The sequence below is a fragment of the Phocoena sinus genome, chromosome 17 (genome assembly GCF_008692025.1).
Source record: "Phocoena sinus isolate mPhoSin1 chromosome 17, mPhoSin1.pri, whole genome shotgun sequence".
Taxonomy (NCBI): domain Eukaryota; kingdom Metazoa; phylum Chordata; class Mammalia; order Artiodactyla; family Phocoenidae; genus Phocoena; species Phocoena sinus.
In genome coordinates, this window is record NC_045779.1 from 24534804 (window position 1) to 24551651 (window position 16848).

Consider the following 16848-nt stretch of genomic DNA (forward strand, 5'->3'; position numbering starts at 1 on the left):
TGTTTTCAGGCTCATTTGTTGAGTATTAATGCTTACTTTCCTTGTCTATCTAACAGTGTGCATGTAATCTGCTTTAAAGCTACATTGATTTTTAAAATTTTTATTGTAATTTGATGTTTATTCTTTTATCATTTTAAAAGGCTCTTCCAGAATGATAAATATGCAAGGTCTCTATGAATTAATCAATTAATTAAATTAATATTTAGTGAAAACACAGATGACATTTTCAAAATCGGCCACAGTTCTCAAATCAGAATGTGTAGAATAATTACCCACAAAATTTGTTTACAAAGGCAGTTTTCAGGATCTTCTATATAGAAACTAATTTATTAGATCTGGACTAGAGTCTGGAATTTAAAACCAGAATTCTAAATGCTAGTTAAGGCGATTCCAAACTAGGTGATCTACACAACAATGTAGAGCTGCATTCTCATGAAAAAACTTCTATTAACTTATAATGTTAATATCCAGCATTTTGCAGAATATATTTTATAAGAGAGAATGAAAGTCTTCTGAGAAAACTAGCTACTAAACATTAGCTCTTGAAAAAATACAGTTTAGGCAAATACAAAAGGGAAGACTAGAACTTTCCATAGTTATTAGGAAAGGCCTGGCTGTGCACAGCAGCGAGGTGTGAAGTTAATAGCAGCCTTTCTCTCCTAGTATAATTGCCAGGATTAAATGATTTAACATGAGGTGCTTAGGACTGTACTCGGCACAGAGTCAAACCTCAATGAAATGTCATTATTGATGATGATACTATAAGTTGTATCCCTTATACTGGACCAGAACACATATTATTCTCTTATAAACACTGGTTAAAATTACCACCCATTAATCAGTGAGTAGGAACTAAATATTGATATTGTACCCTACTGTGTATATTTTCTTAATAGTTTGCTATATATAAATATAAAAAGTGAAATGTGTACAATTCTTACCTCAATGAGTTCAGGCATTATCCCAAAATACCTAGCTTCTGCAAGTTTAAAAACCCAAACAAAAAAATTTTTGTATTAGTTTGCTAGGGCTGCTGTAACAGAGTAGCACAAATGGGGTGGCTTAAATGGAAATGTATTTTCTCACAGTTCTGGAGGCTAAAAGCCAGAGACCGAGGTGTCAGCAGTGTTTGTTCTTTCTGAGGGCCATGTTGGAGGAATCCATTGCAGGCTCCTCCCCTTGGCTTGTAGATGGCTGTCTTCTCCCTGTGTCTTCACATTGTCTTGTCTCTGTGTCTGTGTCCAAATTTCCTCTTCTTGTCAGGACCTCAGTCATTTTAGATTAGCGCCTTAAATGACCTTATTTTAACTTTAATTACCTCTATAAGCACCTTAATTCTAAATAAGGTCTGAGGAAATGGGGGGTTAAGACTTCAACATATGACTTTTGGGAAGGACTCAATTCAATCCATAACAACCTCTTTGGATTTTCCTTGCAAATTTAAAAAAATATATTTATAGGCTTGGGGGTTGGAATTGAGGGTCCCTAATGAGTAGGCTTAGAATAAGGGGCACACACACACACACGCACACACACACACACACGATAAAGATGGGTAAAGACTGCTCTTCCCACAGACTGCTTCTGTAACAAAGTTTGTTTTCGTTTTTGTTTCTTTTGGGTGGAGGCAGGTAGTGGAATTGGCACTGTGAACAATATAAAAATGTAAAATATCTTGTCCTTGCTTTTGAAGGATTTACACTCCTCAAAGGGCACACAAGAAATAAATGTGTGGGGGGAAAATAAAATGACAGTGCACAAATGTCTACTAGTTGAATTGAATTCAGCTTCGACTGTGACCAAATTTAATGAGTGATATTTGGGGTTTAACACAGAGAAAGTGCTCAATAAACAGTACCCATGATTGTTTTACTGTTACTAGTCTAGCATCTTTCCAGAAAGACTTTCTATGAAATAGGTAAGAGTGGGCCATAAGAAGAGAGAAATGGCCTGGTAGGGTAAAACCAGTAAAGCACATGCATCTGGAATTGGTTCTTTTGTTTATAATCTTAAATAATAGGGACTCAGTGGTCAATCACTTTTACTTTTAGGTAAATCATATTATAAAGTTTTCCCTCTTGCTATTCTTTTCTTTGGCTCTGACTTTTTATCTCTTTTAATATTGTCATATTACTACCATCATTTTGAAAGTCCTCTCAAATATCTTTTGGAACAAGATGAGATATAAATATAATAAAGTGCTCTGTGGGAATTGTCTTGCTTTATTTTGTTTGCCATAAGGAAAATATTTTTATAAATCAAGCCAGCTTTCAAAGTTTGACACTATAAACAAGAAATGTGAGATAAGAAAAGGTCAAATAATGGATAAAACTAAATCATGTAATCTGGATAGGATGGCTTTTTTTTTTTCTAAATGAGAGTGTGGAATCATGTCAATTTAGTCGATTGTTGGTTTAATAGGAGAAAAGCTCTCAGAGCCATAGCTGCATGCATTTCATGTAATAAAATAAGAAACAGAAGTGAATAATAGTGATTTATGGGATTCCTTTTGATCCTGACATTTCATTATTTTTATACAGAAATAGCATTTCTAGTGTATGGTTTTAACATCATGTTTCCTCATCTTGCTCTGAAATAATATATATACTGCAATGAACTGTCTCATTTTATAGTTTTCCGACTTCCATCAGGAAAATAGTTGTACCATAAACAAGGTTCTTGATCTATTTTCAGTGTGTTTCTTTACAAATCTTTGTACAGATGTGGAAAGGAATGGCATAAACATGAAACATAAGACTCAAAACTTACTTCTTAAAAATTACACACAAATTAATTTATTTTTCTAAATTTAATTTTATTTATTTTTGGCTGCGTTGGGTCTTCGTTGCTGCATGCGGACTTTCTCTAGTTGCGGAGAGCGGGGGCTACGCTTCGGTGCCGTGCGTGGGCTTCTCATTGGGTGGCTTCTCTTGTTGCGGAGCACGGGCTCTAGGCACGCAAGCTTCAGAAGTTGTGGCACGCAGGCTGAGTAGTTGTGGCTTGTGGGCTGTAGAGCACAGGCTCAGTAGTTGTGGTGCATGGGCTTTGTTGCTCCGTGGCATGTGGGATCTTCCCGGACCAGGGCTCAAACCCGTGTCCCCTGCATTGGCAGGTGGATTCTTAACCACTAGCGCCACCAGGGATGTCACCCCCACCACACACACACAAGTTATCCACACAAATCATTTCACTAATTTGGTATATGCAGTTTTAAAGGAAATAAAATTGAAATGATAAGGCTTTATTCTTCCTTTTTTCTTTTCTTTTTTTGTTTGTTTGTTTTTTTGTTTGTTTTTTGTGGTACGCGGGCCTCTCACTGTTGTGACCTCTCCCGTTGCAGAGCACAGGCTGCAGACGTGCAGGCTCAGCGACCATGGCTCACGGGCCCAGCCGCTCCGCGGCATGTGGGATCCTCCCAGACCGGGGCACGAACCCGTGTCCCCTGTACCGGCAGGCGGACTCTCAACCACTACGCCACCAGGGAAGCTCTATTCTTCCCTTTTAACTGAGTTTTTGAGTAGAAAATGTAATTATATTTTTGAACCAATATGATTACTTAAAAACTAGAGAATGAAGCTTTATTTGCCACAAGATACTCTTATTAACACTGTTCTCTTCATTTTCTAGTCAGTTTTTATTTAATATAGAACCTTATCATAAGTGATACAAGGCATAGGATTTTACGAAGGATGGAGAAAGAGTTTGTTGTGTGTGGCAAAAATCTGTGGCTTGTATATTATGATTTGGCTACAAACTCATCATATGATCATGACTCTGACCTCTGGTCTACTACTTCAGGGTAGTGGTGGTATAGTCAGATCAGACCTGGGCTTAAATCTCTGCTTTGATACTGAGTTGGAAGGAGGTACTTAATCTTTTTAAGCCTCAATTTTTCCATCTGTAAAAATGGAGACAACGATACCCATGTTATCAGACTTTGTGGAAAATAAAATTGGATACTGTATGTGATATATGTTAGGCATTACCTCTCATAGCACTTAGTTTCCAAAAATAGTTTTATGGTTTATTGAATGAAATCAGAGTGTTTAAAAATAAGAATAATGTAACATTAGACACAGAAGGAATGGTTGAGATTAGATTGGCCAATGCCCTCTCCAGATAAACATCTTTGACTTTATAGCCTCTGCCTAAAGACTGTTGGTGAAGAGGCATTCACCATCTGTCAGTGTAGCTGGCTCTCCACTGAACTGTTTTAATTACTCCCATATTTGCTATGTCACTCTATGCATAAAATATTGACATGTTGCCTCAAAACTAACATTGGAAAAGGAGATAACCTTATTGCAATAAAAGGCTTGTGGACTTTACACTTGCAGTGGCTACGATTCACGTGGCAAGGAAAAATACAGCAACACCATAATATCTAAGTGAAATATTGCATGCCTGGGAGTGCATCTTTTAGAAAACAGATGGTTTTTTATTGAAAACAAAATATGATTATGGTGTTTGCATGCAAAAATCTTATACTGTCTAATTATAAGAATCAGACTAGTTGTAGCTGTTTTGGAGTACAAAGCTTCAAATCAGTATAGAAATTTCCTACCCTTGACTCTATACAATTGAGGACAATGAGATCCAGGTAAAATATCACTTTAATGAATATCATTATGATGCCCAGATCTCTATAATAAGACTATGTGCAGGTTCGGACACATGACCCATGGTTACTGTATTCTGTTGATCTGGTTTCAATATATACTATTGAACCAAAAACTTAGCATAACTGATGCTACGTTCACCAGGCCCTGCCTATTTAATAATTTACCTCCATGAATGTTGCTTTGACATTTATCATTGCATTGCAACTGGACTTCAATGCTATGGAACATTTCTTTAAACTTTGACAGATATGAGGAAAGAATGACTACCTTTGCGTTTGGGGAGAGTATAGAGATCAGTCAGATTAGCACAGTCATTGGGGAGAAAAGGCAAATTGGAGTAATTTCTGAGTTAGGTATCTTTAGTTTATAAATGAAACTACAGTATCCTCTAATTCAGTGGCTCTCAACTGGGATGATTTTGTCCAGGGACATATGGAAATATCTAGAGTTATTTCTGGTTGATACATCTGGGGAGGGGGTCCTGCTGGCATCTGGTATGTAGAGGCAAGGGAAGCTGCTAACCAATACACAAGACAGCCCCTCCTAATACAGATTGTCTGGCCTGAATGCCAATAGTGCTGAGATTTAGAACCCTGTAATTTGAAAGTCTGAATTACATGCCCTTATGTATTTCAATAGATATATCTACATAAGCTGGACTTATAACATGATAAAGTAATTTTTATATCCTATTGGCTTTAATCTTGAGACTCTACTCAGATTCTATAATTTAATAAATAGCTACTTTCTAAATGTTACGTGAAATAAGATTTTCACAGTGATAAAACCTATCCTGTACAAATAGCGACCTTAGAACTGTCTTTTTCTGAATATAGCAGAAGATAAAAAATAGTCAGATACCAAATCTGTAAATACCTTCAACTCATGTACATTCCTGGGGATTCTGTGGCTTGCTCTGGGCAAGAGCAGAAAAAGCCAATCAACGTGGGACCCAGAGGTTATGGTCATTGAAGCTGTAAATGTTGGAGCAGTAGTACAGACAGCAAAACTGAGTGCAAAATTAGAGAAATAGCTGGGAGCTAGAGCAAATCAACTTAGCCTGGGAAAATTAAAACTCTTGAGTTAAAAATAGGAAAAGTAGCTCAGGAAACAAAGTTAAAAAGAAATCAACCCTCTTCAGACCCTAGACTATAGACCATACAATTCTCACGTTTGGTCAGTTTTTACTGTGCAACCATAATATCTCAGTGCCATTCAATGACAGTGCTTATTTTTTATGGGTCTGCTTGTTGGTGGTAGTTGGCAGATCTAGGCTCAGCTGGATGGCTCTGCTTTGAGCTGTAAGCTTGGCTTTAGTTGGCTCCACTTGTCTTTATTCTGGGACAAAGAGATACACAGAGAAATCTCTTTTTATGGGAATCACAGAGGCACAGGAAGATAATTGCAGAAACACATTTCAAGCTCTTGCTGACATCAGATCTGCCAACAGCTCATTGGTCAAAGCAAGTTGCATGGCATGCCCTAAGTCTGAAGACAGGGAAGAATACTCCTCCTACAGAGGTAGTGAAGAGGATGAATATTTTTAAACAATAATGTAACCTACTATACCATCTCCAACTAAACCCAGATTTTCTGAAGAAATATAACTTTTTTGTACTCAACTGCAATACAATATTTTTAATTCTCAGATTGAAAGGGTAGTCCACGTAATGAGTCATGTAGTTGGATTCCCAGGTTCTGAATATTATTCCCCCTTCTACTACTGATGTGAGAAGCTGAGCATATCAACTTTTCTGCAGAATCTCATCTCTACCATCTGCTAAATGTAGATAACATTTGGTGTTGACTTACTATTCTGTGCCTTCCAAGAAACAAGATAAAATCTAGAATTTGCTAGGAAATCCTCAGTGGAAGACAGTAACAAAGGATTCATCATTATTTGGTTGTTTAGCCTTGATAATTTTTAATGTAGCTCCTTTGACGTTATTTAGAATATTTTCAGAATGGATTTGTCCAGACAAGCATTTGATGTTTTTCCTCATCTCTCTCTCTCTCTCTCTCTCTCTCTCTCTCTCTCTCTCTCTCTAAGGGATACTACTTTGAATTTGTTTAGCATTTTAGTAAATCCATTAACCTTTCACCCTGGACTTAGAAACTGGGTTTGATGGTTTAATTCTGTTCCCTGAAGAATCTATAACCACATCATAAGCTGCATCATGTTAGACGTTAATTGCAATGTATTTTCAGACCAAATTCAGAGTTAAGATAATGGAAGTATAGAAAATAGGTACTGGAGAAAGCCAAAGAAATATGTCAATCTTGGCTCTTGCTAATTTTTACAGTTGGGTTAATTCCTGTTAATGGGAATGGGGTGTATTAGCAAAGGGACTAAAAGAACTACTGAATTTTAAAAAATATCCACTTAAAATAAACTTGTTCTCTTTCCTGTACGAGATTGCCACATATATCCTATATTTAATCTCTGACAATCTTTTAAGTACTCTTGATTTCTTCAGTTGCTGTGATGTTCACGGTATGGAATTAAGAGGAATATCTCAGAAGGAAGGATCTCAGTTTCTGAAAAGAAGAGCTAGTTGTGAAAGTCATTCTTTGCTTTTCAGTGGCCTCATTTCACTTCCTAAATCAATCCTGAAAAGCAGGAAATACATTAATAGCTTCAGCAGGTTTCTTTAAGAGGGAAGAAAAGAGTTAGACCTTGTTTCCTTTACTCTCCACACAGATTTGATTATTGCTAGGAGATGGACATCACAGGAGAGCAGTAGCTACCTCGTGCCTGACCTGCAATCTGCCACCTGGATAGCGTGCCCCCCTCCACACTTCCCAGCACACATTGCGTGCAAGGATAATGCCTACCTTGTATCTGACCTCATGTTCTACCTGCTGTCTGGCACGTGGATATCAGGCCCCTCTCAAGGGATTCGATCATTGTGAATGTCTACATCTCATCTGAGATCTCCAGTCCCTTTACTCTGCTTCCTAGCTGACCTTAAAAAGGTTAATCTTGTAACCAGGTTATTTCTTCCATCTTTCTTGTATTTGTTCAAGGATTTCTCTCCAGTCCAGTTTCCAATATTGTTGTACCAGGGAACCTTATTTGGTTTAAGTTTAAGACATTGAAATTTCAGAAGAGCAATAACTTCAAGGAAAGGAAAAATGTGGATGCAAATTCCAATAATTCCTATAGTAGTTAGTTTATGAAAACAGCATTTCATTAGAAGGCTTAAACAAATCATTGGTTAAGTAAGGCTTTCTTATTTTGTGAGGTGGAAGTGAATGAATAGGGGATAGATAATGGCTAATGATAATGTCGAGTGTGTTCTGTCAAATCACAGTGGCCTTTCATCAAAAGATATTACTAGGTATTTTTTGTCTACTGGGTAGCAGACAAGAAAAAGTATGGAAAGAGAGTTATTATTTTAAAAATTCTGAATTACTGGTTTTCTATTTCAATTAGAGTAATAGTTTGCCATTTTCTAAATAATATTCACCTTTTTCCATATGTTGTACATGGTACTCTCTTGCTTTTCTAATTGTTTTGGGTATCTGTGGTTTTATTTCTTATTTATAGTGTTATTTACTTCTGTGGACCTCCACTCTTTCTTCACTTGACTTAATGAGGGTTTATCTTTTCATTTCCTTCATTCCATAAAAATTTTGAGTGTATACTTTAAGAGATTGATTCTAAATTTTGTCTGTTTTCTTTAACTGATGTGTTTTGTTTTATATTGCTTTGTTTGATTGTGAATCTTTTTACCTATTTAATGAAAATGTTAATGCATATATTTCCTCTTTTAAAAACAATGCTAGTGGTGAATGCTATAACTTTCTGTCTGAATCCAGCTCCATCCTACATGTTTAGAGATATGATTGACGTACTGGGCACTTGGTCTGTCCTGCATATTCCCCTTTTCTGATCGTGCGCTTGCTCAGCCTCTAATGAGCAGGAACATGGAACTCTACAGTCCCATGACTGGTCACATGGGACTCAACCATTCCCAGATGATTGGACAGTGGGTATCTGATCCAACTGGATCAATCAGATTTTCCTCTCCTTGAAGATCAGATTTGAAAAAGTCACTTCAGTCAGTGTCTGTTAGACTCCAATGGGGATATAAGAAAAAGCCAAAATTGGGTGGCCATGATCACCTGGCATGAGAAAAGGTAGGTTGCGGGTAAGCCTGTGCACAAAACAAGGAAGAACAAAAAGACTATGCAGAATGAGACAGAAAGATAAAGTGGTCACCATGATTCTTGCAAGATTCCTTGTTCCTCCTATAGTTTGGCTTCCCTACCAGCCTCTAGTTCCCATTTTATTTAAGCTAGCCAGAGTTAGTTTTCTTGCAAACGAATGATTTCCAACAGAGTAGTTGTTTCATTTTATTTTAAAATCCTTTTATCATATTTTGGAAATTGTTTTAAACTTTGTGGTTGTAGTTTTTAAATTTAAAATAGTGAGTTTATTTCATATGTTATTAGCCTGTGGGAAACTAGGAAGTCGGTCCATCTAACCTGCATCACAGTTTCAGTTTACTGAAACTTGAATTTTCAGTAAAGTTCTGGATTTCTCTGTTCCTTTCAGTAACACTCATGATTATTTTAAAGAAGGGAAGTAAGCTGTTTAAATGGAAAGAGCATTAGTTTCCTATTATTAATTTCCTGTTGCTGCTATAGCGAATTCACATGACCCTGGTGGCTGGAAACAACACAAGTTTATTATCTTACATTTCTAGAGGTCGGAAATCTGAAATGGGTTTTATAGACTAAAATCAAGGTGTTGGCAGGGCTTCATTCCTGCTGGAAGCTCTACAGATTTACTCACCTTTTCCAGGTTCTCAAGGCCGCTTGCATTCCTTGGCTGTGGCCCCTTCCTCCATTTTCAAAGCACATCACTCTGAGCTTTGCTTGCATAGTCACATCTCTTTTCTGCATCTGACCCCTCTGTTTTTCTCTTATAAGGACCCTTGTGATTACATTGGATCTACCCAGATAAACCAGGGTAATCTTCCCATCTCATAATCTTTAACTTCATCACATCTGTACAGTCTTATATTTTACATTTAAGGTGACGTATTCATAGGTTCTGGGGATTATGATGTGGACATCTTTGGGTGGTCATTACCCAGCCTATCACTGAGCATTAGATTAGGAGCTATTTATTTATTCACATGTCAATTCTATTACTGTTTGATCTTAAGCAAGTTATTTAAATTCTCTGTGCTTAGATCAGCTTGGTGCTTTGTGACCGCCTGGAGGGGTGGGATAGGGAGGGTGAGAGGGAAGGAGATGCAAGAGGGAAGAGATATGGGAACATATGTATAGGTATAACTGATTCATTTTGTTATAAAGCAGAAACTAACACACCATTGTAAAGCAATTATACTCCAATAAAGACGTAAAAAAGAAAATTCTCTGTGCTTCAGTTTCTACATTTGTAAATCAAGGGACTTACATGAATCACTTTTTAAAGAGTCCCTTCCTAGGCCAAAATTATTTTTCTAGCTTACCACGAATAATGCATAAAATAACACTAAATTACCAGCATAATTTCAGAGGTGGTTATTTTTTCTCAAGAATATTTTACTAATTTTAACTACTAGGTCTCTTAATTTCAGGCAAGCATGTATATGTTCCTTCTCATTTGACAAGAACAGCATTCTGCTTCTACTATATATAATTATTTTGTCCTTTCCTAATGGCAGTGCTCCTCGTTCTTATTCAATACTTCTTTTCTAATGCTTCTTCTTACTCCTTCCCACTTTTACTACTCCACCTCCTAATTCTCTTGCTTAAAAAAAAAATGGAAGAACAACACATATACCGTGGCTTCTGAAAAAGGTTGTTTTAAATGAATACCCCATGCTTTTTTCGATTTACTTTTCCAAAAATATAGACATAAAATATGAGCCCTTCATATTATCACTAGTCATTACCCATTCCCTCCTAAGCTACGTCACCAAAGGGATATGAGTAAGACTTTTTCCATTTTTATTTTTTAAGTAATTAAAAAGGCAGTGGGTTAAGGCATGGATAGCAGTTGTTAAAATGTAACCTTAAGGAGATAGCATATTATGTTAGTATTAACAATTAATAGATTTTTTTCATAGTGAGTCTATTAGATTAGCCAATCTACTATCCAGTAGTGAGGGAAAGGGGAGCTAAAGGAGGCACATTTCAGGGGAGGCAGGTTGTAAAATATTCAGATAAGCATAATCTGGGAACGGATGTCACAGTAGAAAACTCTAAGAGAAAGCCTTAGAATTGGAAGAGGGCCTGACCACTGAGAGGCTATGATCTCTGAACAAATCTTCACTGCCCCATTTTGCTTAGGTTGTCAGGAATATACACTGTCCTATTTTCCTCTTCATGGTTTCCCAGGGAATATCTATGAGGAAAGGCAGACATATAGATCTGTTATTTTCCTATTTTAAACTTCAAGTATGAGCTAAGTAATCTCTAAGACCCCTTCCAGCTCTGAACTTAAATGTTTTTTTAAAACAAATTATTGAGTTCAGGTACAAGATGGTAATGTAGGAGACTCCTGGACTCACATCCTCCTCCCATGGATGTACCCAGTCTATGACTACACATGGAGCAATTGCTTCTGAAAGAAATCCGGAAACTAGCTGAGTGACTTTTAAACATCAGGTTAATAAGGATATATCCATATCAAAATGCATAGGAGGGTTTCCCTGGTGGCGCAGTGGTTGAGAGTCCGCCTGCCGATGCAGGGGACGCGGGTTCGTGCCCCGGTCCGGGAGGATCCCACATGCCGCGGAGCGGCTGGGCCCGTGAGCATGGCCGCTGAGCCTGCGCGTCCGGAGCCTGTGCTCCGCAACGGGAGAGGCCACAACAGTGAGAGGCCCGCGTACCGCAAAAAAAAAAAAAAAAAAAAAAAAAAAAAATGCATAGGAAAGTCTGAGACACAATCTCACCATAATCCCCACCACTGGCACACCATAATCCCCACCACTGGCATACCATAATCCCCACCACTGGCGCCATGACATACAATTGGGAGGAAATTAATGACTCCCAGCTTCTCCCTGAGGAGCAAAGGGTTTGGACCCAACATCTAGTGCCCAAGAAAGAAAATTACAGGCCAATATCCCTGATAAACATGGACGTAAAACTTTTCAACAACATATTAGCAAACCAAATTCAACAGTACGCTAAAAGAATCACACACCATGATCAAGAAAGATTTATTCCAGGAATGCAAGGATGATGTAGATGTAACACCCACAACCAATGTGATACACCACATCCAAAATAAAGGATAGGGACTTCCCTGGTGGTCCAGTGGTAAAGAATCCACCTTCCAATGCAGGGGACGTGGGTTTGATCCCTGGTCAGGTAACTAAGATCCCACATGCTGCGGGGCAACTAAGCCCATGTGCCACAACTACTGAGCTCATGTGCTTCAATGAGAGAGCCCACGTGCCACAAACTACAGAGCCCACGCACCCTAGATCCCATACTCCACAACTAGAGAGAAGCCCGCACACCACAACGAAAGGTCCCATGTGACTCAACCAAGATCCCTCGTGCTGCAACTAAGAACTGACACAGCCAGAAAAATAAATAATATTTTAAAAAAACAAAATAAAGGATAAAAATCATCTGATTTTCTCAATATGTGCAGAAAGAGCATTTAATAAAATTCAACATCCAATCATGATAAAAACTCTCAACAAAATATGAACAGAGGGAACATACCTCAACATAAGTCTATATGTGACATGCCCACAGCTAACATCATACTTAATGTTGCAATCTAAGATTAGAAAGAAAATAAGGATACCCACTTTCATAACTTTTATTTAACATACTACTGGAATTAGACAATTAATTAGAGCAATTAAGCAAGATAAAGAAAATAAAATTCATCCAAATTGGAAAAGAAGTAAAACTACCTCTATAAGAAGTAAAACTACCTCTATTTGCAGATGATGTACTATTATATGTAAAACCCCTAAGACTCCACCAAAAAACTGTTAGAACCAATAAACAAATAAACTAATACTAATAAATTCAGTAAAGTTGCAGAATACAAAGTCAATATATAAAAATAAGTTGCATTTCTATGTACTAGCAACAAACTATCAGAAAGAGAAATTGAGAAAAAAATCTCATGTGCAATTGTATCAGAAAAAATAAAATACCAGGGAATAAATTTGCCTAAGAAGATAAAAGATTTGTACACTGAAAAGTATAAGGAAATAATTAAAGAACTTAAAGAAGACATAAATAAATAGAAAGATATTCCATACTCATGGACTGGAGGACTTGATATTGTGAAAAAGTCCATACTATCCAAAGCAATCTACATTTTCAATGCAATTCCTATGAAAATTCCAATGGCATTTTTCATGGAACAAACAATCTTAAAATTTATATGGAACCACAAAAGACTCTGAATAGCCAAAGCAATCTTGTGAAAGAAGAACAAGGCTGGAGGTATCACACTTTCTGATTTCAAACTATATTAAAAAGTTATAGGAATCAAAATGGTATGATACTGGCACAAAAACAGACACATAGATCAATGGAACAGAATAGAGTCCAGAAATAAACCTACTCATATATGGTCAATTAGTGTATGACAAAGAAGCAAGAATATACAATGGGGAAAGGTAGTGTCTTCAGGAAATGGTGTTGGGAAAACTGTACAGCCACATGTAAGAGAATAGAACTGGACCCCATCCTATACCATATACAAAAATCAACTCAAAATAGATAAAAGCTTGAACATCGGACCTGAAACCATAAAACTCTTAGAAGAAAATACAAAGGATAAGCTCCTTGATATTGGTCTTGACAATAGTTTGCGGGAATTTGACACCAGAAGCAAAGACAAAACCAAAAAGCAAAATAAATAAGTGGAACTACATCAAACTAAAAGGCTTCTGCATAGCAAAGGAAACCATCAACAAAATGAAAAGGCAACCATGGAATGGGAAAAAATATTTGCAAACTACATATCTGATAAGGGGTCAACATCCACAATATACAAAGGACTCATACAACTTAATAGCAAAAAAAACCAAAAACAATCTATTTAAAAAATGGCCAGAACAACTGAACAAACATTTTTCCAAGGAAGATATACAAATGGTCAATAGGTACATAAAAAGATGCTCCATATCTCTAATCATCAGAGAAATGAAAATCAAAAGCATATCACTTCACACGTGTTAGAATGGCTATTGTCAAAAAGATAAGAAATAACAAGAGTTAGCGAGGATGTGGAGAAAAGGGAACACTTGTGCACTGTTAGTGGTAATGTGTAGCGACTATGGAAAACAGTATGATGGTTTCCCAAAAATTAAAAATAATACTATTATATGATCCAACTGTCCCATTTCTGGGTACCTACTCAAAGGAAATGAAAACAGGATATTGAAGAGATAGCTGCATTCCCATGTTCACTGCAAGATGTGGAAACAACCTTACTTACTTATAATAGGCAAGATGTGGAAACAACATAAGTGTCCATAGATAAATGAATGTATAAAGAATATATACACACTCACACACAAACACAATGGAATACTATTCAGCCTTTAAAAAGAAGGAAATCCTTGTTGTTTGTGAAAACTTGGATGAACCTTGAGGGCATTACGCTAAGTGAATAAGCCAGACAGACAAAGACAAGTATGATATCACCTATATGTGGAATACAAAAAAAAAACAAAAACGGGAAGTTAAACTCATAGAAACAGAGAGTAGAAAACTAGTTTCCAGGGACTGGGGCTGGGAAAATAGAGAGAGGTTGGTGAAAGTGTACAAACTTTCAGCTATAAGATGAATAAGGTCTAAGGATCAAATATCTAAAGTAAAACACTGTGACAATGGTTGATAGCACTGTGCTGTGTAGTTGAAATTTGTTAAGAGAGTAGACCGTAAATGGTTCCACCAAAAAACAAAGAAGATAAATATGTGAGGGAATGGGTGTGTTAAATAACTTGATGGGGGGAATCTTTTCACAATGTATATGCACATCAATTCGCCACACTGTACACTTTAAATATCTTACAATTTTGTATGTCAGTTATTCCTCAGTAGAGCTGAAATTTTTTTAAAAAATTATTGAGCTTCTAAGAGTAGTTTTAATATTTATACATTTACTATTTTGATTTCTAAGTGGCCTCTTAATTTAGCAGTTTCCCAGCTGTGTCAAATTCTAGTGGCCTTTCATCAAAAAATATTCCTTAGTAGGACCAATATGTCTGGATCAGTTACACCCCCTCACCCTTCTTTTAGGTTAATCTCTTTTCCTCAGAAATATTTATTGAAAGTAATTTTCTTCACCTGCTTGAAAATTTTACCATCATGAACATGTTAGCCTAGGATGTATCATCTGGACAGTGAACCAGGAAGAAATCCAGGCTGTATTTACTGTTGTTACTCAACATGGCTGCCTTGTTCATCCTTTATGTAAGAAGAGTGGTGAGACTATTGGTCCTAAACATCCAGAATTTATGGTCCAATAAAGGGAAGGTATAATTATGAAACTTAAGCATCAACATTCTGAAAATAAGTGAAAAAGGCTACAGTAAAAAGGCATAAATATTTCAGCTACTGTTTCTTCAAATATGTACCTTTCCGTGAAGAGAAGGGTTTCTGTAGCCTCATTGCCCAACTGCAAACAACTCACTCATGGCCATCTTTTGTGGGGGGAAACTCAAGCAATTCTCCGGCATGAGAAAACTATTCCCACAACACTGTCAAGATGCTACTTCACAGCTGTCATATCCACAGTAATTTTTATTAGGAAATTATAATCTTATGGTTAAATTAAGCAAAAAAGTTCTCTACAGAAAATCCTGAAGAACTTGACAGAACTTATGTAGTCAATTAATTCTGAAATGTAGTTATACCCAGGTTCGTTGTTTCCTCTTGACTACTTTTACCACCAATATTTCCTACTGAGTCTAATTTTTAAGCCATGCAAATTACAGAAGTCTTCAGAACGCCAATAATAGCATGCTGGGGTTAATTATTGACTCAGAAGGGAGAATGTCAACTACTGAATCATCAACATATCTCCTGCCACACCTGGGGTGTTCTCTGGGTGACTTCCATGCAAGTGTTGACAAAACCTGATCTTGAATAGTTGCAAAGATTTGTTGGGACTATGGCCAAAGGTGCTTATGTGCCAGAAGAACAGGCTCCATGTTCATTAACTAGGTTATTCTGCTCCACATATGGCAAGAAGTGTACTTTTTGAGTTTTCCACATTAATGCTGATTGAAAGCTTCCAGACAAAATGTTCTTATTATTGTAATTTCACGCAGTGCCCTGGGTTCAATCCTGATGTAAACCTTAGTAGCTAAGTTGAAAGACCAAGGCCCAGTGATTGGTCACCTAAAATGGATAAGCATGCCTATTTGATAGGGATAGAGTAGGATAATTAAAAAGTTAGTTTAGAAATCCCAGTAGGGAATCAAAGACAGAAAGGGAATTTTAAGGGAGTTTGGGAGACTGTTGTAGGCTAATGACCACTCAAGAAAAGAATCCAGTAACCTAGCAACAATCTACACTACGTTGAAGGAAGACCAGGTACATTCAAGCACTAGGCACACTCAAACCACAAACCCTGATGGTTAAAACACAAGACAATAGATATGGGGTCTGAATCTTGTTACATGAAGTCAGGGAGTTAATGGTCTTTGGAGAGTAACATTTCTGCGTGTAGCCAAGACAGAAATATAGGCGAAAGGGGAAAGAAACTAGGTGAAAAGGGACATTATACCGAAACCCGAGACGAATTACCATATTTTAGTATATGTTAACACCCTTTTGTTAATATACATATGATTTAAATAGCACCATGACAGTCCCAGTTAGACCATACAGGGCCAAAGGAGGAACTAATGATGTAAGCCTTGACATCTAACCAAGAATGAGGAAGAAGGTGGTCGTCTCCTCTCCCCACTTTTTCTTTGATTGTAAAAATGTAGCCCTCTTTGTTCTCAGTGCTATGCTCCCTCGCTGGCCTGCTTTATCTCTCACAAGCCTCCTATTCTAATAAACTCATTCTTTGCCTCCCACTTTGCCTCATGCTGAATTCTTTCTGCACTGAGACAAAAGAACCTGAACTTCAGTAAGTCCTGATATCAGGTGAGTGGTTTCAGTGAAAAGACTGTGGGTTTGAGTCCCCTCTTAAGTCAGAGATCGTGGGTTCAAGTCCCAATCTGTGGTGTATCTAGGTTCAAGTCCTATTGGAGCGGAGTGGTTTAAT